The sequence below is a fragment of the Dromaius novaehollandiae genome, chromosome 1 (genome assembly GCF_036370855.1).
Source record: "Dromaius novaehollandiae isolate bDroNov1 chromosome 1, bDroNov1.hap1, whole genome shotgun sequence".
In the NCBI taxonomy this organism is placed as follows: Eukaryota; Metazoa; Chordata; class Aves; order Casuariiformes; family Dromaiidae; genus Dromaius; species Dromaius novaehollandiae.
In genome coordinates, this window is record NC_088098.1 from 149,404,588 (window position 1) to 149,428,337 (window position 23,750).

At 41.4% G+C, this 23,750-nt stretch overlaps 1 long non-coding RNA gene across 5 annotated transcripts; it reads right to left on the reverse strand.

Moving 5' to 3' along the window:
* Positions 1–249: 249 nt before the first annotated feature.
* On the reverse strand, positions 250–23,441 carry LOC112984981 (uncharacterized). Of its 5 annotated transcripts, none has more exons than XR_010386300.1 (5): positions 23,191–23,441; positions 19,271–19,443; positions 18,514–18,617; positions 4,751–4,827; positions 250–720 (listed from the first exon to the last, which is right to left on the reverse strand). It is a non-coding gene; the product is annotated as an uncharacterized LOC112984981 (long non-coding RNA). The 5 variants fall into 5 exon arrangements; XR_010386301.1 differs by having other exon boundaries at positions 19,271–19,385; positions 23,191–23,440; XR_010386298.1 differs by lacking the exon at positions 23,191–23,441 and adding an exon at positions 7,915–8,046 and having other exon boundaries at positions 19,271–21,538.
* Positions 23,442–23,750: the final 309 nt, after the last annotated feature.

Sequence of the window (23,750 nt, forward strand, 5' to 3'; positions counted from 1 at the left end):
TCTTGAGACATGCTTCTGGTTGAACCTAACCAATAATACTCCTTCAAAATTTCAAGCTTTGTAACCACATCCAAGTTGGCTCAATAATCATTCAATCAAAATGTTGTAATTTATGTTTTCTAAATAAGCAATTTTTCTAATGTGGAATCTGTAGAAGAAAATTAACAAAGAACCTTTCTGTAAATGGCTTGAGAGGAAAAAAAAGGGAGGGTGGATACGAAGACAGAAAACTAATCTGGGATAACTGAGTAAGACAAAGCACTTTTTAATACATATCGTAATAAATACTTCACATACATTAAGAATAGGAGCCTACTTCCTCCTCAGCATGGAGCTGCATGTGGACTTCCCTGACGTTACAAAGAGATTGTAATGAGAAGCCCATTGCCAAAATGCCTGTGAGTTTTCAGGTATCATCGCCCTCACTCGCTTGTCAGCACGTGTCTGCCAGAGGTGCCCTTTCTCACCAAAGTCAGCAGAACACGTGAATGCTCTGGAGGCACTTCAGCACAAAACCGTCCAGCGTTTACCACACACCTTAAGCTGCCAATTAAGGTATTTTGAAGAGAGCCTCTGGCCTTCATTCTGCCACGGCTGAGGGCTGCTCACACATGCCAGTCCACTGGTCCTCAGGCGGGAAGGCAGCAACACACACGTGGAAGAAGTAACATAGCTGCCTTGGCGTTGAACAGATGCCAGTAAACTGAAGGTCAAAAAGGGCTTCAGAAAGAAGATGAATATGCTTATTATATTATTTAGCCAAAGACCTGCAAGGAAAAAACCCTCCACACACACATGCTTCTTATCACCAAATGCAGTAACCTCTAACTGCTAACTAGATATTATTTGGCAGCAACTAACGAAAGGTTTATATTCAGGGAGAAAGTCCTGCAGCTAAGTACCAGCTATTTCCACAGACAGTATTTGAACAGGATTCGATGTTCTAAGGATCTCCTTCTGAAATCTCATGTGAAGCAATAGTTTTACAATGCTGATCTGTCAGATTACTAGACGAAAACAGGGTGCTGTGAAAAGTTATATTCCTTTTTAGGTCTTCCCTTGCATACTCTGGAAAGGAACAGGAATTGTATTACTCAATGGCCTGAAGGTATTTAAGGTTAGGAGGCAGGAGAAAAGTAACTTTAAAAAAAAAAAAAAAGAAGATGCATTTGAAAGTAAAAAAATGAAAGAAAATGAGGTTTCTGGCCTTTATTCCATCCTTAACATGCATTCTGAAATGACTGTATTTGGGTCATTTATGATCCTATGTATGATTCTTAGATTTAAGTAACAAACAGCACAAGAAACAAAGTCTGCAGTTCAGGCTATATTAGAGCACATAATCACAGTCACACCTGGAATAAATAACAATTTCATGGAGAATGTCATAAACAACATAGATCCTGAGTATTTGTGAGACAGAGTACATAGTACAGGGGCAGTAGAGGAAAGTCACAGGTCAAACTCTCCTATCTCTTCGTGCTTTTGTCACTGTCCTTCATGACCCCAGGCATGTCCTTTAACTTCACATTGCTTCACCTTTCTCAGCCATAAAGCACATCATATAATTTTTTTCTCTGAATGTCACAGAAATGTTTGGGCAAAGCAGATTCCTCATGTGCATAAGGTTCATCAGGCATCTCTGGGCCTGGAAATGAGCAGCTGCGGCGGTTTGGGATGTCACCACTCGGCCTTCTGGCTGCCTGCCTTCTGGGGAAGGTTTCCCAGGCCTGTGAGATGATCTGAGGGGCTGCGATTTGGAGGCTGCAAATAGCTGAACGTACCTGCAAGAGCCTGCAGCGTTGTAGGGTAGGCTCCAACACTTACAGTTTTGCCATTTAAGCTGATACAAATACAGGCTGTCACCAAAACAGGTTGTCCACTCACCCCCTGCCAAATACAACTCATACAGTGAGTTGGATCGAGGGATTGACCCAGTTGAAAGCTAACTTTTATTTAAGTATTTTGGATAGGTTCGTTTTTAGCAATGTTGTGACTGTAGGAACATTAGGATGAAAACACATGCCCTGGGATGGAGGAAAGAAGACGACTGCCCTTTTTGGCAAGAGACTGTAGTGAGATTCATTTCCATTCATCATGACAGCTAAAGATGGAGCTTGATGTATTTATGCTCATAGAAACAAATTTCTTGGAAATTGGCTAGCATTCTGCAGGTGAATAGTCCTATCATATACACGTTTCCAGTTTTGAGGCTTTATCTTGTGTCTTTATTGATATCTGAAACAGCCATAGTCAGTAAGCTAATTAAATTCCCAAGAACTGGTTAGTGAAATTCCCAGATGATCCTGAGTTTGGACATATTAGAGGCAACAGTGAGCACAGTGGAATAATGTGTAGGGTTTTGGAGAAATAATACATATTAGTGAATGTAATGTAGTGAACTCAAACTGCCAGCTAATACATCTAGGGAAAAATAATTAAAATATACTTGTTCCAGTGGACCAAAATAAGCCTCACAGAGATTAACCAACAGCTGCTGATTTCAACCCTTTCTGATTTGCAACCCCCAAGGTTTTCCACTACAGCTTCAGACCCCTGCACACCAGTTGTCAGCAGGCATCAATACACTTGCTTTTCTTAGTCGTGTGTCCCCTTGAAGTCATCCACTGATTCGGAGGTCCATGGACCTCCAGCTGAAAACTACTGAGTACTCTAACTGACAGCATGGAAGAGATTTTCTGAAGAACTGAGCTACAAATTTTCAGATACTCAGCTGCATTTTGAAAACACCTTATCTCCCACCTACACTGAAATAAAGAGCAGATGTACAAACTTGGTCAGCATCCAGAGCAGGCTTAAGCACTCAGCACGCTGTTCCCAGGCACCAGGTCACCTTTGAAAGCACCCTCAAAATCCACCACCTGCTGATAAGACTGTCAAGCAGTCCACATAACACAGCATCGCTTTTCCCCTATTGTAAAGCCAAATCCCACATCAGAGGCCAGGTAAATAACAGTCCTCCACTACAAAAGTCCAAAGAGACCATTCTTGATACATCATATTAATTTCAGAGTACTTCAGAGCTTGAGCAATAAAGATCTAGAGACAGTTTAAGAAAAGAACAATAGAAATGATTAAGGGTTTAAAACATGGGCTTGTGAGCTCAGATTGGATGTGTTTGAAATATGTGTACCTTGGCTGAAAGTGACAACTAAAGTAGAACACAAAATAGCTGCCTACAAGTATTGGTGTGTTAAACACAAGGAAAGAAGATGATGTATTTATTGTGTTTCAAAAGCAAATCACTAAAATCAGTAGGAAAGATTTTTTTAAAAAAGGAAAGGTTAGATTAAATACTAAGAAAATCCTGCTGACCATGAAGTCTGTTACTGTGCTGAATAGTCTATCAAGGGATTAGAGATGTATTAAAAATAGTATAAGATGGATCGTTCTCTCTAATATAACTCTGGAGTCAGAAAGACTGGACAACTAAGATGCCCTCTGTCTCCTATGCCCAGATAATGACTTTCTTCACTACAAGAAATCCCCTACAAGAGGGGATTTTTAAAGAAGCTTTAGAAGGCTCCTCTGCAAGGTTTTTCACACTAAATCTCCTCCCAGACATTGTCCTGTTGGAAAGGAGCCATTTTTGCCTCTCACTTGCAGAAAGTCCACTTCAAATTTGGCAGAAACAAGAGGGCCCAAAGGGAAATCAGGGTAATTCACAAGGAGCTCCCAACTCCTGGCAGTGTGCCTTCATTGAAACCACTCTGCAAAGACCCTTCCTCCTAGATGTATCAGATCCTGGGAATCTGCAAAAATAATTATTAAGCTTAGATCTATTAAATGGATTTAAATGCAAGATGCATTTGGGTTTGAAAGGACCCAGCAGATGGCGAAGGTACTCAGTTTCCTACACTAAGGACTGCTGTGGAAGTGCCTACATTTCCAATGTCCTGTAAAAACTGTCTTGGAAGAGCCCATTAATGGCCCATGTTTTTGTCTTCCGGCTTGTTCTAGTAAAGTAACAAACTGTCATGACCTGTAATTAATTCTAGAGGTTTAGTTTATTATCTCTGATGAAATTAATGTCTGTGCAATAATGAAGATATAAAAAGATGTAATACGCTATCAGGAGCGAGTGCAATTAAGCTACAGGCAACACCGTAAAAACAGATTAGGGTTCTTCAGTGTCGTGCAGTAAGATTGCATGGTTTTTTTACAGTACACATTTTTACATTTCAGCTGGCAGAACTCATTCATGTACTAGGTCTTTTGATGAACTATTTAGGATAGAAATGTCCAAAGATGTTTTTGCTGTTGATTCTACTTCTTGTTTTACTACCAGCATCACTCCCTTATTTCTAGTGGCAAATCCCATTTCTGCAATCTAGGACTGCAGAATCTTTTCTGGGAACCACAGAGACACCCAGAAGGCCTATCAAATTTCAAGGTGTTTGGCAATCACCTCCTAAGAAGACAACTGCTCTCAGGACATGTATTTACAATCATAGGTGTGGTTTAATACAGTAGTTCTCTAACTTTTTTCTTGTCTCCCATGACTCCAGTTCTCCAAAAGACTGGAGTAAAACAGTCCGTTAACCTTGTATACTCGCACACAGCAAATCCTTAAAGAGCATGTAGGCAGTAGAGTGGAACCCCAGGCAGATGTCTGCGGCCACTGTTTCTATGAAGGACAGCACAGAGGTGTGACATGACATGCCCTGCCATTCACTGATCCTCCTACCCCTCGATAATACTTCTCCACTCTACCAGAGCTGAGTCTTACCTGATTTCCTCTGCACTTTCAATAGGCCACCCCTCTTCATCTCCATCCCAGCCTGTCAAACTCCATTGGTAATGGGCCTGGGAAGCCAAGAGGAGATGGTATCATACAAAGAAGGTATTTCTCATATTCCCACCCAGGATTCCCTCCCTGCTCATCCTCCAAGAGCCTGATCCCTGGTCCCATAGGCATTTTTATTCTCAAAGGTATAGCTGTTAATAGACCCAATTCTCTCAGGACTTTTATATATTACCCAGTTTACATTGAAATAAGACACTGAAATTACACTGGTGCAAAAGGAGAAAAAAGCCCAGCCTCAGATAAGAAACCACATTCCAAGAATACCAGTTATTTTTGGCATAGTCACTATATTATAGTAGGAATGGAAGAGCTGGCCTCCTAAAATACATTTGCACTCTTCAAGGAAAATCAAACAAGCAGCCGATGGTTTTGATACCTTCTGGAATTTAATTAATTAAACTCAGTGATCTTGGACAACAGTACAAATAAGCAGTGCTAAGAACAAAGGTGGCACAATCAGAGCTAAAGATGTAAAGATTCTATTATCTCTGACAAGGTGAAAAATCCACGGCAGAGAGGACAAAACTTCATAAACTGAGGTTCAGGCCTGCCATTTTTCTAATTGCAATTTTCTGTATAGCAGTAATATTTTAGGAGGGAAAGCATATGACCTTGATACAGAAAGGTAATGCTGTACTAACATGCTATTTAAACTGTAGCTTCTGGTATTCACACATGCTATGCAGTCTCAAAGGAAGCCTGCAGTGGAGTGGTCAGTGTTAGTAGCAACTTCCTTTAAGGCTGTTTCCTGATCCAAAATCCCCATACTAATTCAACTTTCAAGATCAAAAAGTCTTCAAGAGTTCAGCAATAATCAGGAGATGCTGGAAAAAAAACCCTCCAAAAGTATGCCAGCACTGTTTATGGTGCCCTATCTGGTTTCTGTATAAAATCGGCAGTAGTTTTTCTACTCTAGCAATCTTTTGCTGGATCTAGGTACAATCCATCTTGACTAATAATATGGCCTAGAAAGCTAGCAGAATTTGCATTTTGTTTTCCTGCCAGAGGTTCTTATTGTTTTGAAGATTTCCTTTAGGTGCTTATCACACTTTTCCTTTGAACATCCACACACCAGAACATCATCTGTGTAGATAGTAAAACCTTTCTGAAACCTTGAAATAATCGTGCCTTCTTCTCAGTCAAAGATGACCCAAGGCATACAACAATTACAGAATAGAAACACATGAAAGTGTCTGGTCTTACTGAGGTTATTATGGTCTCAGTACTGCCTATACACAGCAGGGTCTGATGTGTGCTGTTGTCCCACTGGGTTTCTCGTAATCCTACAACCACAGGCACCAGACACCAGCTTCAAGCCTTGTAAAATTTCTCTGTTTTTCCATTTTTTCTAATCTTGCCCGACCTTTTGGCAGCTGCGGAGGAGACGGCCTCCCCGCCGCAGAGCTCCACGCCACATTATGAGGCGATCAGCACTGAAGGGCTGACGGTGCTGTCAAGGCTGGTCATGGCTGTACGGCAGAAGATGTCTATTGCCCCTTGGTCCAGTTTGTTCAGTGAACTACCATTTCTGCTCATGCCCTGAGGATTTCAAACCACCTTCGGGAAACAGCAGCTGCACGAATAGTAAAACTATATCATAACTCAAACCTGGTATCCCAGAAGTTTCAGTGCTTTGAGCCAAGTCTAAAATGAGGATGTGAGTGCCTTTGAGATGCCCTTTAAGATAATTTTTCAGGCAATCTTTTACTCACTTTCATGCGCTGGGGATTCCCCAGAGGAGCCCTTCTGTTGCGATTCTTATTTTTCACTGATTTGCTACAACATCCAAGGTTGCGCTGAGATTGTACACTCAGCACATCGCTGATACTGCTGGATAGGAACTGTGCTGCACATACCTGTGATTGGGTTTGAACTTGCTCTTTGATCAGTATGGTATTTCTGCATCTGCCTGACAATTACTATATCCTGAGGCTTTCCTCTGTGTGAAAACTGTGATTTCCTCCTGTTCTGCTGCTGGCTAAATTAAATGTGACAGTCTTCGTTCATACAAAATTTGGAGGCTTTTTCACCACTGCTATTTTTGAGAGTAGGCAAACAAGACTCTTCGAAATAAACATGACCACAAAACAATTAAAATTGAGAATGCCTAATTCTGAAGAAAATAACTATAACTCTTTTCTACTCTTCCTATTACACTGTTACATATTTTTTTATTTTGCTTCTCTGGATTTTAGTGTTTGTGGTAAGACTATCAATTCACATGGTTTCTAATAACGCCCTGTGTTTTTTCCCCCTCACTTTGGCAAAGCTGGTAACAACATACACTTCCATGTTTTATATTCCTTTCAGAAATAAAATACTCATCACACACTTACAGCAATGCACCCAAACCATCTGCCTAGTCTTTATGGGAGGTGTAGAATGATTTCAAAACATGCTCTGCTTCCCTTCCCATTTGAACAGTCTACTTGGAAGTCTTTTCTTTTAATCTTGTTTATCTTTGTCCTTTTTGTAACTGCCTTAAGACTGGGAAGTCTTTGTTTCCATTTTTGCCACAGTGCAATAGTGACAAATTAATAAATGCTAGATGTTTATATATATCTTTTCCTCTCATGAACCAATCTCTTTCTATACACAGTGGGAAAACTCAACAAGCCAACACAGCCTGAATTTTCAAAAGGTATTGCTGCTTTTGAGTGTGTGGGTTTAGGCCCGGCTTTACAGAACTAATCAGCATTTAATTGACAATGATGGCAACTGTGGAATCAGTGCCGAGTGCCAAGTGGGGCTTTTAAAAGTAGTTTTTACTTTTGAAAACTTTGGACTTCAGCCAGAGCTTTCATCTCCTTATCTACAAAAATGCAATGCAGCTTAAATACCTCTCCAACAGCTTGTGAAGGTTCATTAGTGCTCCTAAAACCCTTGGAATGGAAAAGCACTGAGTATTACTGATTATTTTTTCATCCCTGTTGTCCTGCACCTTCACATTTCTTTCACATGCCAAAGAAGTGGAGTTTGTGAGCAGCAGAGCCACCAAAGCTTGTGACAGCCTCTGCTCTCCTCTGTGCCCTCCCTCACCACCTGTTCCAGCCTCCCTCTCCCTCATCCTGATATGCCCACATCACCTTTATGTCTTTGATCCTCTCCTTCCTGCAACACCTCCTGTCTACTCTCCTTCCAGAGCGCCTTGGGACTCCCAAGTCTTCCAGGCAGGCGGCAGTGTGTGCTGAGGCTAGGTGGTTCGATACCTCTGCAGACTAGCCAAGAAATGGGTGTCAGCTCAAGAGGCTGAAGAGCACAAGCCACTGCAGACTCCACAGTACAGTCCTTCTCCTCTGCCAGGCCTCCCCTTTACAAAACTTGTAAAAACTCATCACTTTCAGGCCTCTCTCTTTCATTTGGTTGAAATTAGCCAACAGGTTTAAGAGTTACTGGGAATGGGGAGGGGGAGGTTGGTACAAGATTGCATGAAAACAGACAAATGGAGTTGTTTCTTCCTTTGTTGATAAAACAGACATTTGAAATACTCCAAAGTAATACTCAGACCATAAACAAACTGCACTGAGCAAGCTCACTTTTTACTGCTGAAACTGTTTGTCCTAGTACAGTATTGACCTATGGCCCTTTTAACGTGGTTGCAGTTACAGTGCAACATGTATGTGATTTGATTTGTCCATGGTACACATGAAGTCCTGCAAAGGTGGTGGCTTGTCACAGAAAAGTCTGTATTCTCTAGTGACAAGAATCACGACATTAGCAAAAAAAGTGATGTGCAGATCCCAAACATTTTCAGAAGTATTTCATGTTATCAAATTATGCTATGGTAACTTTCAATTGGTCTACCTTGTGTGAATGTGACCTAATGTTTATTCTGTCTCGGCATTGCCTCTGCAAGTAGAAGCAAGTCTTCTGACCAGAGGAAGGATGCTGTAAGCTGAGAAGCACTCTGGGACATGCTGTTTCTAAAGTCAAAGAACATACCCACAAAAATACAGCTACAGGCACATCCATATGGTTACTCTGTATACCTAGATGGACAAGGCAGTGAGCTAGTTGGGAAACTGAAATGAAGCTAGTCATGTTAGTGCTGTGCCCTTCTTTGGCTGAGAAGGCAGCCCTAGGATGCAGGAGATCTGATTTTTTTTTTTTTACTGCCAGCTGTGGCAAATTACTTCTCTGCCTCTGCGTCTTACTGTAGAACTACCCTGCTCATGTATGTAGGTGTGGACACCAAGGCAAACCAAACTAGCCTGAACACGAATATTCAGTTCACACGTCTATGTTCAAGTCACAGAATCACAGAATAGCTGAAGTTGGAAGGGACCTTTAGAGATCATCTAGTCTAACCCCTTGCTCAAGCAGGGTCACCTAGAGCAGGCTGCCCGCTCCACACAAGGAGTTTTGGGAGGGTGGCTGGAACCTCAAAGCCTCACAAATGAACTACCTTAGGAACTGTTTCACCATGCATTGCAGAAAGCCCTGTTTGTCTTTCCTCAGCTCCTGTTCACAAACGTCGTGAATCCATTATTAAACTACCAAAAATAAAATACTTCTGATTCAGCATTTTTTCCCTGATGTCCTCTCCAGCTGCTGTCAAGGCATGGATCCTGCCCCAGTGAGTGAACTGTTCCTGTTCTGGACTGTGATGTTATTTCAGTAGGATGCACACAGAGGGCTCTGGCCATGAAGGGCATTTCAGCACCGTTTTTTTTAACCCTTACTTGGCTGTGATGGTTCTCAGCAAAGATGTCATGCTTCTGTAGCAGAATAGAGACCGCTATTGCTTGCCTCAGCCTGAGGCCTCTAGTGTCACAGGGCAGTGAAATTACATTATTATCTAGACTAGGGGTGATAAGCACATACTACAGAGTTATTGTATAGGGAAAGCTGCCTTCACAGAGCCCTGAAAAGACCTTGCTCTGATCCACAAGTGCTATAATGAATCAGAGATGGAGGCCAGTGCATAAATGAGTCATCACTGCTATCTGGGAGATGGCTGTGTCAGACTTAGGTAACCACTTCCATGTTGACTGGACTGGACATTTAATGCTGTGATAGTAAGATGTTCGTACTGTGGTTGCTAATGCCAAACCACAGGCTCCAGTGGCTAATATATGTGAAATAGTAGCTGGATGGGGGAGAATGCACTTCTCCAGCTACACTGACTGCATGTGTGGGTTCTTGCTGTGATATCTGTAAGAAACACAGGAATGATTGGCAGTCAAGGACTTTCCTGGAGAGATCTGCGGATACTGGCTGATCATAAAGAAAGATTCATGAATGCAAGTATGGGATGCATAGTGAATGAAAAAAGGATCCTGAGAAGAGCTAGTGTTTCCCCATTTGGACAAGGGACTCAGGTTTTTTTCCAATAATACAAACAGAATGTCTGTGCCCAGTATTACATTATTTGGCCCAGCTAACCATATTCTGTCCTAGCATACAAAGTTATGTGCTGAGGTCAGAGCACCTGATGGCAAAAGGTTTAATTATATAATAAATATTTGCAGAATAGTTTCAGTTGCTGAAGGCAAAATGGCACAGCCTTCAAACTCAAAGCCTTCAAACAGCTCAGATGCCAGCATGTTCAATGCCATTTGTATTAACACACCATTCTGCACCTTCACAGCATCTGTGAGGGTGTCGGTCAAGGACATGACTCCTCCTGTGACAGGCAGGAAGAGCAAGAGAAATCAGGGATACCACATGGTCTCACATCTCTGTACTGTAAGTGGCACTTGCCACTAACTGCAGTCTACAGAGGATAAAACAATCAATGAATATGCATTTTAACCACTCTTACAACTGCAGGATGGACTGGGTCTGTCACTCACTTCCTGTTTCATCGCACAACCATTACCAGCTTATGCTTTGTCCACACAGAGATAGAGGTGATGGCACCATAGATAGGGAAAAGCAAGCCCAGCTTGTCTGGAGAAAAACATAGTGGTCATCAGTTTCAGCAGCTAAAAACACCATACCTTCTGCTGCTAGTCATGCATATTCCTTCTTTAATCATTATGTAGGTACTTCAAGACCGCTTGGTCACCCTCTTCCTTTCCTTGTCCTACTTATCTTCCTGATACTTCACATGAAGGTTTGATTTGTGTTCAAAAATACTATGCATTTGCAGGAGAATTGGGAACCTTCTATTTCCACACCACCACCTCCCACCAGATTCCTGCCTTGTCATCTTATCTGAGAAGCAAAGTATATTCTACTCCTCCTGCTAAAAAGCCTTCTTTTTTGTTTATGAGGGAAAAATAAGAATTTTCCTATTCACACTGTCCATCATAACAGGGTACTGCTTTCTTTTATCTCATCTCTGCCCATTAGCCTGTTCAGAATCCTCTGCAAGCTAAGACAGTAGTTTCCAGACACTCTGAGATACTTCAGATTTAAATTTAAAAGAATTAGGGAAACAAGTGTCTCAGGTTTAATGAAGAGTAGGACAATTGAACAAAAGGCATGCCACCAATACTGGTTTACATACCTTTTCAGGTACTGACTTGTAATTTCCTAATGGGAGAAGAATCTGCTTTCCTAAGGAGATGTTTAAACATCAGCTAGCTGACTAGCACATTGGTGAACAGGGAGGAACTAAAGGAAGCTTGGTCTTTTGAATAACTTACCAACATCTCTATAAAAAGAAATTCTCAGACATCACTATAAGGAGTCCCATAAGGCATTAGCAGATGCTGGACTAGAGTGCAAGCGCTTTTTAAAAACCAAATCTGTTTTTTCTTTTTCTTATTTCCATTTTCTCTCTTTTTTCTTCCTTCTCCCATTTTCTCCCTTTTTCTGTGTGCCCTTCCTATGTGCCCTATTCCCATAATCTGACTATCATGCGATATATCGCCAAGGGGTTTACACACTTTTGTTGCCACTGATACTTAAAACACAGGCCAGTGGAGACAATGCTCTGATATTGAAATATAAGAGCATATTTGTGTTACAAAGGAAATATGAACTGATGTTCACTAAGCCTACAATCTTAGCTTATAATCTTATTTTAAAACTACTTTCCAGACATCTGGACTATTTTCCAGACATCATTGCAAACATAGGTAGAGTAAGTGAATAATTACGTTACATATGTGTATGTTACAAATGTTACACGTTACATACTTCCCTCCAACATGCAAACATACACACACTGTTTAGGATCATATCCTGTGGTGGAACAGACAGGTGGTTACAGACAGATAAGGAACAGCCTGGGCTTCTGCCTCGATCTGAATATACTTGAGATGTTTCAAAGGTAAAAAATTCCCAGCAGTGACACTGAAAAGGCCCAGAGATTGGCCACAAACATATGGGCAAATTTTCACTTTCCATTTGAGGTAACACATGTATTTGTAAGAGGTTTAGCAAATGACTGGTTAGACGTGAACCTACCCCTATTTCCTCAGTGCATATTATTCTCCATAAAAGAAATTATGTGGGAAACACATGCCAGGGAATAACGAAGACAGTGACGACCTTTTCTCTATCTCTGGCTCCACAAGCATTTCATTTCCACCTGTTCCTTGAGCCACAACCACAAAACTCCCGAAAATGTGACCTTAACATTCAGTAATCTTGTGATAAAAAGAAAAATTCCAAGTGTTCTCTGACCCCTACCTCCTCCATGTCTACAATAACAATGCCAGCTCCTTCATTTCTCCTGTGCCACCTCTCTCTCCCCATCCCTCAAATACCACCACATACTCAGGAGAGTCCCTGCAGAAATACCTCTAAACTGCAACTCCAATCCCTCCTGTTTTCCCACATTCTGCAGATAGCATGTGGCATGACATTTCGTGACTACCCACACGTTGACTAGCCAGCCCGTTGCTGCCCAGCTGCAGAATTCAACCAGTGCTTACTTTTCCAGTGAGTGAACTAATAAGGTCTTTCCTCTGGCCCAGCCACTGATTTTCACAGAATTTGTGTGCATTTAACACTTTTGAAAGAATTTTGCCTTTCCGTCAGATCTGGCTGAAAAAGATTAACGGTCCAGCAGTTGAGGGGGGAGGGAAAGGGGGAAGGGGGTTGACTCGATAGATAGACAAATAGACAATGTGATTGCATCAGTCTCATTTCCTTAGGAAACTAGGCTAAAAATAAAAGGCTTTATTTGCTCCTGGGAATAAACCAGAATGTCTCTCACATCTTTACAAAACATTTGTTTCTATGTATACTTATAAATAGTAAGGATGGGAGAGGAAGTTTGCATGGCTTTTGAGTGGAGAATTAAAAGGAAGAGCAGTAGGTGTGTGGATTTCAAAACCTGTGATCCGTCCAGACATACGACAGCACAGCAACAAACAGGGAGTCTTGCACACTAACACACATTACCCATGTCTACTCGGCTGGCCTGTAAACCAGCTGCCTGTCTACCACTGTTTTTTTTGACACTACTGGGCAATTTTTCTCTCCACCACTGAACAAACGCACTTTTATAAAGAAAATGAATTATGTGCTTTAGACCAAATTCCTCATGCACTTTGAAGTCAGCAGACTCTCACAGGTGTAAGTGGGCAATACAGAAATTGCTATATTTGATCAGATTTATGGTCTAGAGACTCCTGTCTGACAGTGACCAAGACTAGCTACTTCAGAGGAAACACTCCACCAAACAGTCTCATTCATCGCTAATGGGTTGTTTAAGCTGAAGAGGCATTTATATGCCTTCTACAATAGTCCTTTCTTTCGTTAACTCCAGATATTCTTGTAACCTTTGAAAATATCCCTCCTTACAACCTTGGCCTCGGTGATAGTCTGTGGCAGTAAGTTCTTTTTATGCATGCCATATATAAAATGATTTTCTTTTACAAGACTTGAATTTACTGTCTTTCAGTTCGATTGAACTGCTGGCATTTTTGACTTTTTTTTTTATAGTTAGACTTAATCGAAGGGGAACAAAGCAGTTCCACATCCTCTAAAAACTTGTGATTGTTGCAAGACACGAGTGCAGATGTAACATCAAAGAGAAGAGAACAGTTCATACAGCAGGAGCCGAGGGGAACTTCCCTCATATTAGGCTGGCAGAACAGAAGGCATTTGCATTCTCCATTTCCTTTGCTTCTGCACTGACTTTTAGTTTTTGCATCAATGGTGTATGCACACAAGCATCTTCTTCTTGAGACATGCTATGATTTCCATTACACAAGTACTTAGCAGTCCCAGCAAACACTGTACTACACCTATGTAAACATGTCATTAGGGTCAGTCCTTGTCCTGAATAATCTATGTTTAAAATATGCAAGACAAGTACAGTCAGGGGAAAAGGGATACAACACATCCTTGCAAGACAAGAAATTGAACATATATCTTGCCTGCAGGTATAACTGGGGCTCTTATCAGGATTTAGCCTCATCTCTTGGCTTCAAACCTATTCTTGCTTCCCCAAGGGATTCAGCATGACTTCAGGGATGGGATTTATCTGCCCGAACTTTGGGGTCAAAAATGAGACGTCTGAGCTCATCATTGTACATTCCCCCTGCAGTCAGCAGAAAGAATCACGTACTTCCAGAAGACCGTTCATATGACCTATTTTAAATAAAAAGATAACAGCCACTTCTTCTGTCTTCAGTGATATATCTGAAATGTCTTCTCAGACTGGTTTAAAATCAGCACTCTACTCTGCTGCTTTCAACAGAATTCCTCATTACTACCACCAGTAGTAAAGCTAAACTGTTTTTCTCATTTCCAAATTTGTGAATCAAATGAAGACTATCTGTCTTCTTGATCCTCTCTGTCACTAGTTCGAAGTCAGTGCCTCTGGGCATGGGCAGAAATAGAACTTTATGTACATTTCCATCACAGTACATAGGCGCCTATGCCTGTCTTAGGTACCTTAGCTGTTAAATGCTCTACAATTTCTTAGGTAACCTCTGACATTCAGGTATCTGAATTTCAGCCTAATTTGCATACTGGGAACTACTACTAAATCAAAAAGTGTCTTCAAAAGAGTTCAAAATTGCTTACATAATATTCTCAAGAATTTTGCTCCTGAGCTGACCTGCAACATGATTTCAAAAGGTAAGCTCAAAGATTGGAAAAAATCTGAAAAAAATGGTAATCAAAGCAGCTGGGCCTTCTTTTGCTTTTTGCTAAACAACAAAAAACCTGTCTGGTTATACTTAACTGCAATACAGTCTGAGTCATGACCTGTCAGATGATCTTGTTGGTGGATGTGGTTTCAAACGAACAGCTGCACAGTGTGAAAGCAAATGAACTGAAAAGCTTGTACGAGTATAAGTCTTCTAAGTATCCCTGGTCCTTTTGCTTTTCTCTCTTTGTATAATACCTTATGTCCATTCAAGGGATAAATTGTATTTCCTAATATCTTGATAGTGCATGATATCATGCACATTTATATGGCTGTACAGGTAATTGGTGTGTAAAGCATACAATGATGCTGTGAGAAGCCAAAAAGGTGAGGCTTATATTTGATGCAAATTGCACTTGTATTCATTTGTTATAGACCATCCCTTAAAAACACCATAATGGCTCTAGAAAAAGGAGGTCCACAGTTATAATGCAAGGAACTATAGGAACATACATGGCGTGTGCAGCCTGACAACACTGCTGTTAATGTTATTTCAAAGTACCCATGTTTGTGGGCTGGCCAGTGCACTATATAGGTACTTTCCATCTTTTTCATTGAATTCTTGGAAACCTCTCCTAAATGCAGTGCTCTCTAACTCCTGAGTTACTGACTAAAAGGGAACTGTTATATTTTCTTACCTTATATTGGCATGTATATTTACTAGTGTCATATTTCTGTTTGCTTTTCTTGGTCTACTCACTTAGCCCGAGTTACGGGACACTATAACTAAGCTATCTCCTATCTAGAGGGCATCCTTGGGAGGTTTATTTTGTTGTGGAGCTAATGCACTGTATTCTCTGACAACCCTGACTGAATCTGGATCATTAATAACTCCTTCGTGACCACAGCAGATAAGCAAAGCTGTATGGGCATACAGTGATCTTGTGTTTTCCCCTTCTATTCCTTTGTACCAAGGATTATGGTTTACTCATTTCTAAGACACTGAAAAGGATATACTCCTAATGTGGCTGACTGCGACAGACCGCGGGGGGGGAAAGAGGGGGAGCGAGGTCAGTAGACAGTGATTGTGGGGCTTTTTTAGTAGACAGATAGTGTGTTGCATTTGCCTCATCTTTGAATCACATTAAATATACACACTGTTAAAAGGCTATTGAAATGTTCAAATGTCAGTGTTTCAAATGAAAATCAATAGCATGCTATTAGGCTCGTTATATTGCTGTTATGCATCATTAAAATGTATTTAAAAGCTTTCACCATAAAACAGGATATGGGAAGAATATCAAGACACTCTGAAGATATGCAGCATACTTACAAGGCAATAAAGAATCTTGAGAGAAACTTTGTAGAGAGTTGGAAAAAAAGGCCTGCAAAAAGCTCAGTAGGTGTTTTGAAACATCTGGGAACATTATAAAATGAAAAACACAGGACTGAGTGAGGGTAGAGACAAATCTCTCTAGAGCTGCACTGCTGGAGAAAAATAAAATCATCAAACATTATTAAAGATACTTTTACAAATGAGCCTTTGCAGTTTGAGGTTCTCTCTTTACCTGGTCTATAAATATCACTGTAACATAATGCCCAGTAATGCCCCTAAAACACCACTCACATTTTCTTTCTTGCAAACAAAAGATTGTATTAGGACCTAAAAGCATGTTTAAAAATTATCATTTCCAAGCCTCCTTCTGATCAAATGTCATGTGGAAAAGTGTCAGGTCATCAGATACTCTAACCTCTTTCTTCCCTATCTGAAATAGAGTATTTCTAATGAGAACGTTATGGTTTAACATTTAAGTATGTGTGTATATTTTTTCATACATGGACAGGTATATACACGTACATTTTTATATATATCTGAAAGTGAATTTCCTTTCTAAATTTCTAAAAAAAAAAGATTCTAAAGGGAAAGAATGGGAAGAAGTGATGCCCTCTCATAATGGCTGGGATTTAAAATAGGCAAGGAAGCAACAGATTTCCAGACCCCACACGCATGCATTTTTGTGCTTTTATACCTGCTTATCATTGAACCTGGTTATCATGCCTGCCTTGTTCCCGGAGCAGGACTAGAACACAGATTACCATCCTGCATTTCACCAAGAACAGTCTCCCTAAAACCATCAGACCCTGGTTTTGCTCCCTTTCTTTCCAGTGAATCCTTAATTCCTGTAAACAAACAAAATAACTTCAACCAGAGGAGCTGAACATTCCCCTCTGCTCCTAGGATAACAACAGCATAGGATTTGAGTTTGAAACCCTAAAGCAGAGGAAGAAATAGAATCTCAGTCTCCCACTTCCTGGGTAAGAGCTCTAATCAGCTCTGAATTATTGAATACTTTCTCAGAAAGTGGATTTCAAATTTGTAGCTTAGGCATAAAGTCCTTCCTCCTGCAATTCTATCTGCATAGGTAAAGATTCAGCTGAAACTGATTTTAGATAAAAACAGAAACATAAAGCATAAATCGAGTCATCAAGCTACGGAAGAGAAATAGTGCCATTTGAGCTATACAATTGCACAGCTCAAATTATAAATGCTGAGTACTCAAAGTTCACAGTGAAGAGTTCCCAAGCAGTGCATATGCTGGCTTTTTCACACAAAAGACATGCTCAGCAATTTTAGAATAACAGAGATTTTAAAAAATCCCTGTCTGATTAAAAAAGAAGAAAAAGGGATAAATGGAAAGATCATTTTGTTTTGAATCATTTGCTGAGAAGAAAATGTTTCTAAATTATCAGTGAAGGGTTCTGTAGTCAGAAGGGGGAGATCATACAAAGATATACATTTGTGTGTATGTATGTGTATAAATAGGCATATTTTATCTTGTTTTTATGTGCCAATATGACATGCTGGAATTTTACCATTGATTTTAATTGGGGCCAAAATGTCATCTCTTCTGGAGTGTCTAGCATACTGAAAAAAACAAGTGAGTAGCCTAACATGAATTTACATATCTGAGCATCTGACATTTGAAAACTAGCTTAAAATGCAAATGTATCACTAAAATTCGCAATTCCTAAGAATGCAGCAATATACATGTTTATTTCTAAACCACCCAGCGTTCAGCACTTATATAGTTGTTGTGCTCTGATATTACAGGCGTTTCTGAAGTGCACTTCAAGCTATATCCAAGCATCCCTTGACATCTTCGACGTCTGACTAAAAAGTGAAGATTCATTCTCATACAGTTACTCAGAAAAGCTTTTAGGCATTGTGTGCCAATATTGTCTATTACGCCATGAATAACAAAATCCCTGTCTGCACTGGTGGTCTCATCTTGTGTCTTGAAGACACGACTTGGAAGAAAAACATGCAGTGGGTGCTAGAAAGATAAGCATGAAGAGATGCAGACAAAGCACACTTTCTCCTTCCCCTTTCTGATTTGTTTCTATTTAAAATACACTGTAGATGGGATTGGCCACTTAAATTATCAAGGAAAGGAATTTGTCTCCAGGAGAGAAGTGCTATTCATGAGAATAAACAGAACAATCTGGAAGTGCTTTAATTTCCCCTTAGACTTTAAGGTGTGAACTAATTCCTTCCCACCATATTCCTCCCAAATGAAATATGAGACCAAAAATATGCTGGTGGGAGTTGTTTCCTAAGTATTTGGCTTCTTTGCTAAAAGAAACTCAAATACTTATAGAACAAATCAAATTAAAACAGCTTTTTTACCTCTTGTTTATTTCTCCTTTCTAATGCTATCTTCTGCTGCTGCTCCTTCACTAGTAGCTTTTTTGCTAGCACCCACAATGCAGTTCTTGTTCATTGGCTGTCACCTAAAATAAAATAGCAAACAATAACATAATCTATTTTAATAAGGAAAGAAGGCAAAATAATTTCTGAAGTGAAATTACATAGCTTTTCCCTTAGCTTTGCCCGCTATTAGGAAATCAAATCAAATCAAACTGAATATGCCCTTTTGGTCATGAATCTAATTTTCCAACAACAATTACAATTTCTCAAATGCTGGTGTTCATTTCAATATTAAACCAATTGCATATGGCAGTCAAATAATTTGTAGAGTTTTATTTGTGTTTGTAAAGGCTTACCTGACAAACCAGACTACTTGTGTCACTTTGAGTCTGAAATCTGTGCATCAATATTAGAATTTATGAGCCAAGGAACAGAGTTAGAAATGGAGAGTCAGTAATTCAAGTACAGCCCAAATCCCTTTGTCCATATTTAAGAACTCAATGCATGATGTTTACGGAGGTTCTTAGCCAAATCCAAACATAAGGAATGATGGAATACATGTTATGCTCTTCCTGACCATTTAATGGCTATTCTGTAAGCCATCTAGAAGAAATGGAGTATGCACTGCCTAGCTCCAGAGGAGCTGTTCTGCAAAGGCAGAAAACTGAACCTTTGTTTACCTTTACACCATGAGACTGTGCTGCAGTGATGCAACTTCTGTGGAATCTAAACTTACCGAAGTAGCTGGAGTCCCAGATTCCATCCTTGAGAGTAACGTGGTCTCTTTCAGAAGTCATATCTAGTGAGAATTCATCCATTTCAGTCTCTGCCAGCATCACCTTCTCTTGGTTCTTCAGTACGCAAGTTTCAAGCCCAAGAACATCAACAGCAATACACTCTGTCAATATGCTTACAAAACATAGTACCTTGTGTGGTAACTGAAACCCTCTTTGGTAGCACATTTACTATACTTCCCGCCCCAGTAGCATTTTACCCCTGTCTTTTCCTTAGATTAAGATTTTTGCTCTCCCCAAATGGCCATCTGTTTTAAAAGTCACAAGGACTTCAGAATCTCCTTTGTCAACTGATGCTTGCTGCCCATCCCACTTCCTATGAAGTATTCCGTCTTCTAGCTTTCCTGCTCTGACCAGAAACCTTTTATTTTGGATAGAATAATTTAAGATGGCTTCATTAGCCACATGAGTCACACAGGGTTTTTTTGCAGTCATTGGAGAAACTTTTTATCGCTCCGAAGTCCATTTCTGCAAATCTACATCTACTCCAGTAAGTATGTTATACCAGGGTGATTTAAATTTCTGCAAATTTTAGGAAAAGAAGCTTTCTCTTTCTAAACATGTTTGTTCCTCTTGCAACAAATCCTTTGCTCTGCTTTCTTCAGCAGAGTTTCTTATTAAGAAGGCTGTACAAAAAAGACCATATGAACAGAAGAACCACAGGTCTATTTGACTGTGAAACAGCACCCAGCAAACTGTCCTTCAATTTGGGCTACAGTTTCAGGAATCATCATCCCTAACCACAAACTTCATCCCAAAAATGAACAAAAAGAACTTTTGCTAGCACACCAAAGGCAGAAAATCTGGAGAGTCTGTGAATCCAACAGATGAGCAAGATATAAAAAAACACGGAGGGAAAAAGTTTACAAGAGAAAAGCCAAATTAATTCTTTGCATCTCTATATGAGATGCTGGAGATGTTCCCAGACAAGAACCTTTACTGATGGGGTACAAGTCAAGAAAACTGTCTCACATCGAAGTGTTAGTAAGGGATGTGAAACTAAATGCATAAAATGAGCTATTATTTATCACCAAGAGAAGATGGGATTCACCCAAGAGATTTATATCAGCTGAAGGATGAAGATGCTAAACTATGAACTGTGGTGTGTAACCTGCTGATCTAAATGGTCTCAGTGTCAAAGAAATAAGGCTGGCAAATGTCATATGAATCTTTAAAAAGGCCATGGGGATAATCCGACAAACTACCAACCACCAAGTCCAATTTGTGTACACATTGCATGAAACTATAGCAATGAACATAAATGTGCACAGAGAGGTGAGACACTGAGGAGTAACTCCTATGCGTGTGCGTTAAGGGACTGATGATACACTCTTCCCGGGTACATGCTGTGGCTGCCCAAAGGTTCCCAGTGAGACAAAATCATTCAGGATTGTCAAAACTAGAACTCACGAGAAATTGCTGCAGGAAATTTTCATAATACTGAATGACTAAATGGAATGGCAAAGAAATCAAATATTTGATAAATGCAAAGTAAAACACTGTAGCAAGGGTGGAGTGCAAAGGCAAGGAATCCTTCCCTTTTGTAGTGGTTGGTGCTACCCAGCTATTGCCACTGAGGAAAGCTAACCTGAAGTCACTGAGGACAGGTCTTTGATAGTGTCAGCTCAACCCTCACAGATCAAAAGAGCAAATAACACATTAGGCATTATTGGAAAAGGAACAGAGAACAAAACACAACTCATTATATAAAGATGTGTAAACATACAGATCTATGGGACACTCACAGGTTGAATACTGGATGCAGGCTTGGTCCCCACTACTCAAAAAAAGGATACTGCAGAAGCAGAAAAAGCAGAGAAGGGCAGTAAGGATGACAGAACTATGGAATGGATTCAACAGAAGGGGTCATCGAATAAACGAGGACTCTAGCTTAGAAAGGGAACACCTGAGATAGGATAAAAGATGTACAGAATAATGAGTAACGAAGAGAGTGGAGAAGGAAGTACTGTTTTGCACAGCATAGTTCTTAAATTGCCACACTCAGTGCCACAGGATGGCAGTGTCACAGGGTTTTACGGATGCCAGAATTATAAATGAGCTCAAAAAGCACCTAAGACGAGCTTATGAAAGCAAGTTCTATCAAGGGCTACAAAGCACAGTGATGAGGATTCAACCTTTGACTCAGGAAGTCCCCAAGCTGCAGATGGACAGAAGCCAAGAGTACACGGGGGGGGGGGGGGGGGGGGGGGGAGGGCGGGGGGAAGTGTCACTCCGTGCTTCCCCTGTTACACCCTTTCTCTAAGCTTCTGCTAACGGTCATGGACAGGGCACTGAGCTCAATGAATGTCATGAACCTCACCGTTTTTGTGTACCAAGATGGACATTTATAGCCACAGCTACCCATACAAGTTTTTTTCATTTGTTCCCATAGCTCCTATCAGGGAAACGTAGTTTTGCTGTAATAAGCTACCAAGTTTTTTATATCCCTATATCAAACCATATTCCCTTGTCTGTGTGGCTGGTTTAAAAGAGAGATAGGAACAGCCACTAGGGCTTTTTCCACTCTACAGACCATTGACATTGTTTCACCCTCCCAGTGAACAATAGTTCTTTAACCCCACAAAACCAAAAATCGTTCCCTGACAAGAACAGAGAACTACAATAATGCCTCTGCAGATGAGTGTTGGTGGGTCAGAGAGGAAGACAAAGTTGATCTCTTCTGCATATCCTCAGTTCCTCTGTAAGCTGAAATGTCTCCTCAAAGACTGAGAGTTCAAGCCAGCTGCAGAAGTCATCTTTCTACCTATTTTTCCAGAAAGCCATTTGGGTTCTGAGGAACTTTCCTCTCCTCTCTAAACTGAGCTTTTACATTATTTGACTGGGGATAATCAACTTCCTCCATGAGTCACAAGTAAGGCAGGAAAGCTCTCGTACATGTCTGAACTTCCCCAAGTTCTCCTGCTAGCCTCACCGCACACCTACACAGATGACTTCCTCAGCAGTTTGTGGTCCTTTGATCTCCCTCCCAAATCTTACAATTTAAGTCCTTGCTGTAGCTGTTAGTAGTTTCCAAACCAGCCAAAACTTCCAAGGCTCCATGTTTCCTAGAAAACACTCTGCGCCATAGCAGCAAGTTCACCGGCCTCCTCTTCCATCTCCTTTACTATTCTAGCCTGAGTATTTTGCAAGCTGACTTCTCACTGGTATCTAGTCAGTGAGCAGGTGGTGTACCAACAAGGTTTTCAGAAGACTGTCTTTCATACAGCTGACATTGACTTAACTATTATCAGCACTGCTTCAGGCTATGCTTGGCACATCTGTGAGTTCCTGGCTCTCAAGATGCAGTTCCACAAGATAAGCTGATGAACCAGATCTTCCCTCCCTTACTTCCAGCCACGCACTACTGCAGCCTTCACCTGCCTTCAGCTCTTCCAAGAAACCCTTCGGTGAAGTGGACAGTTTCCAGTTGAATCAACTCATGGAAGAAACAGATGAGCACCACCACCAGGATCCCCTTTGGGCAGGGCAAAAGTGGGCAGTGAGAATAAGTGCTGCCTTTTAGCAGCAGAGATCTGCAAGGTTGCCTTGGCTGTTCGCTGAAGCAAGGCCTTGGCGTCTCCGTTCTGCCACACTTCCTCAGACACACAACCTTTCACAACACATTTGTCCACGTGTCAGGAATGTGCCCTTGCTTCCACTCTGGGTTCTGACACAAGAAGATGTTTGGGGTGGCAGTTTCGCTTGTTGTTTCAGAAAGCAACTTACATGAAGGACATTATAACAAGATGTAATCAATCACGTAACAGCCCTGTTGTGAAAAGAAATTGTGACAAGAAAAAAATGCCCGATCTACACCTCAGCAGGGATAGGCAAAGATAGAGAGAGCTACACATGCAGCTACCGTTTAACCATTTTGCTTCCTCCTAAACAGCTCCTCGTTTCTTCAGACCACTGTACCAGAACCACCTCCACCCCTCATGTGCTGTTTGTAGTCACCACCGTCTCCCTGCAGGTCGGTCCAGGCGGCCATCAGGAAGCCGAGCACCTCCTCCCGTGCTTCCCCCGCACCTTACACAGGGATTGTTCTCCCCTAATTTTTTAAAAAAAAAAAAAGGAAGGAATAGCAAGGAAACCGAGAAAAACGCCCCGCCCCGCTCCGCCCCGCCCCCCGCCGCGGCGCTCCGCTGCCCGATCCCCACACGCGCACCGAGGGGCGGAGGCAGCGCGCCGCAGCGGGCAGGTCCCCCCGCAGCCGGCACAGCCCGGCCCCGCCCCGCGGCGGCTCGCTGCCGCCGGGCTCGCTGCCGCCGAGCGTCCCCTGCCGGCCCGCCCCAAAGACCGCGCACCGGCGCGCTCCGGCCCCACCCCCTGGCGCGGCCCAATGGGAGCGCGCGGAGCCGCGCAGCCCCGGCCAAGCGCCCGCCCCCTCCACGCAGCGCGGCGGCGGCCAATCGCTTTCCG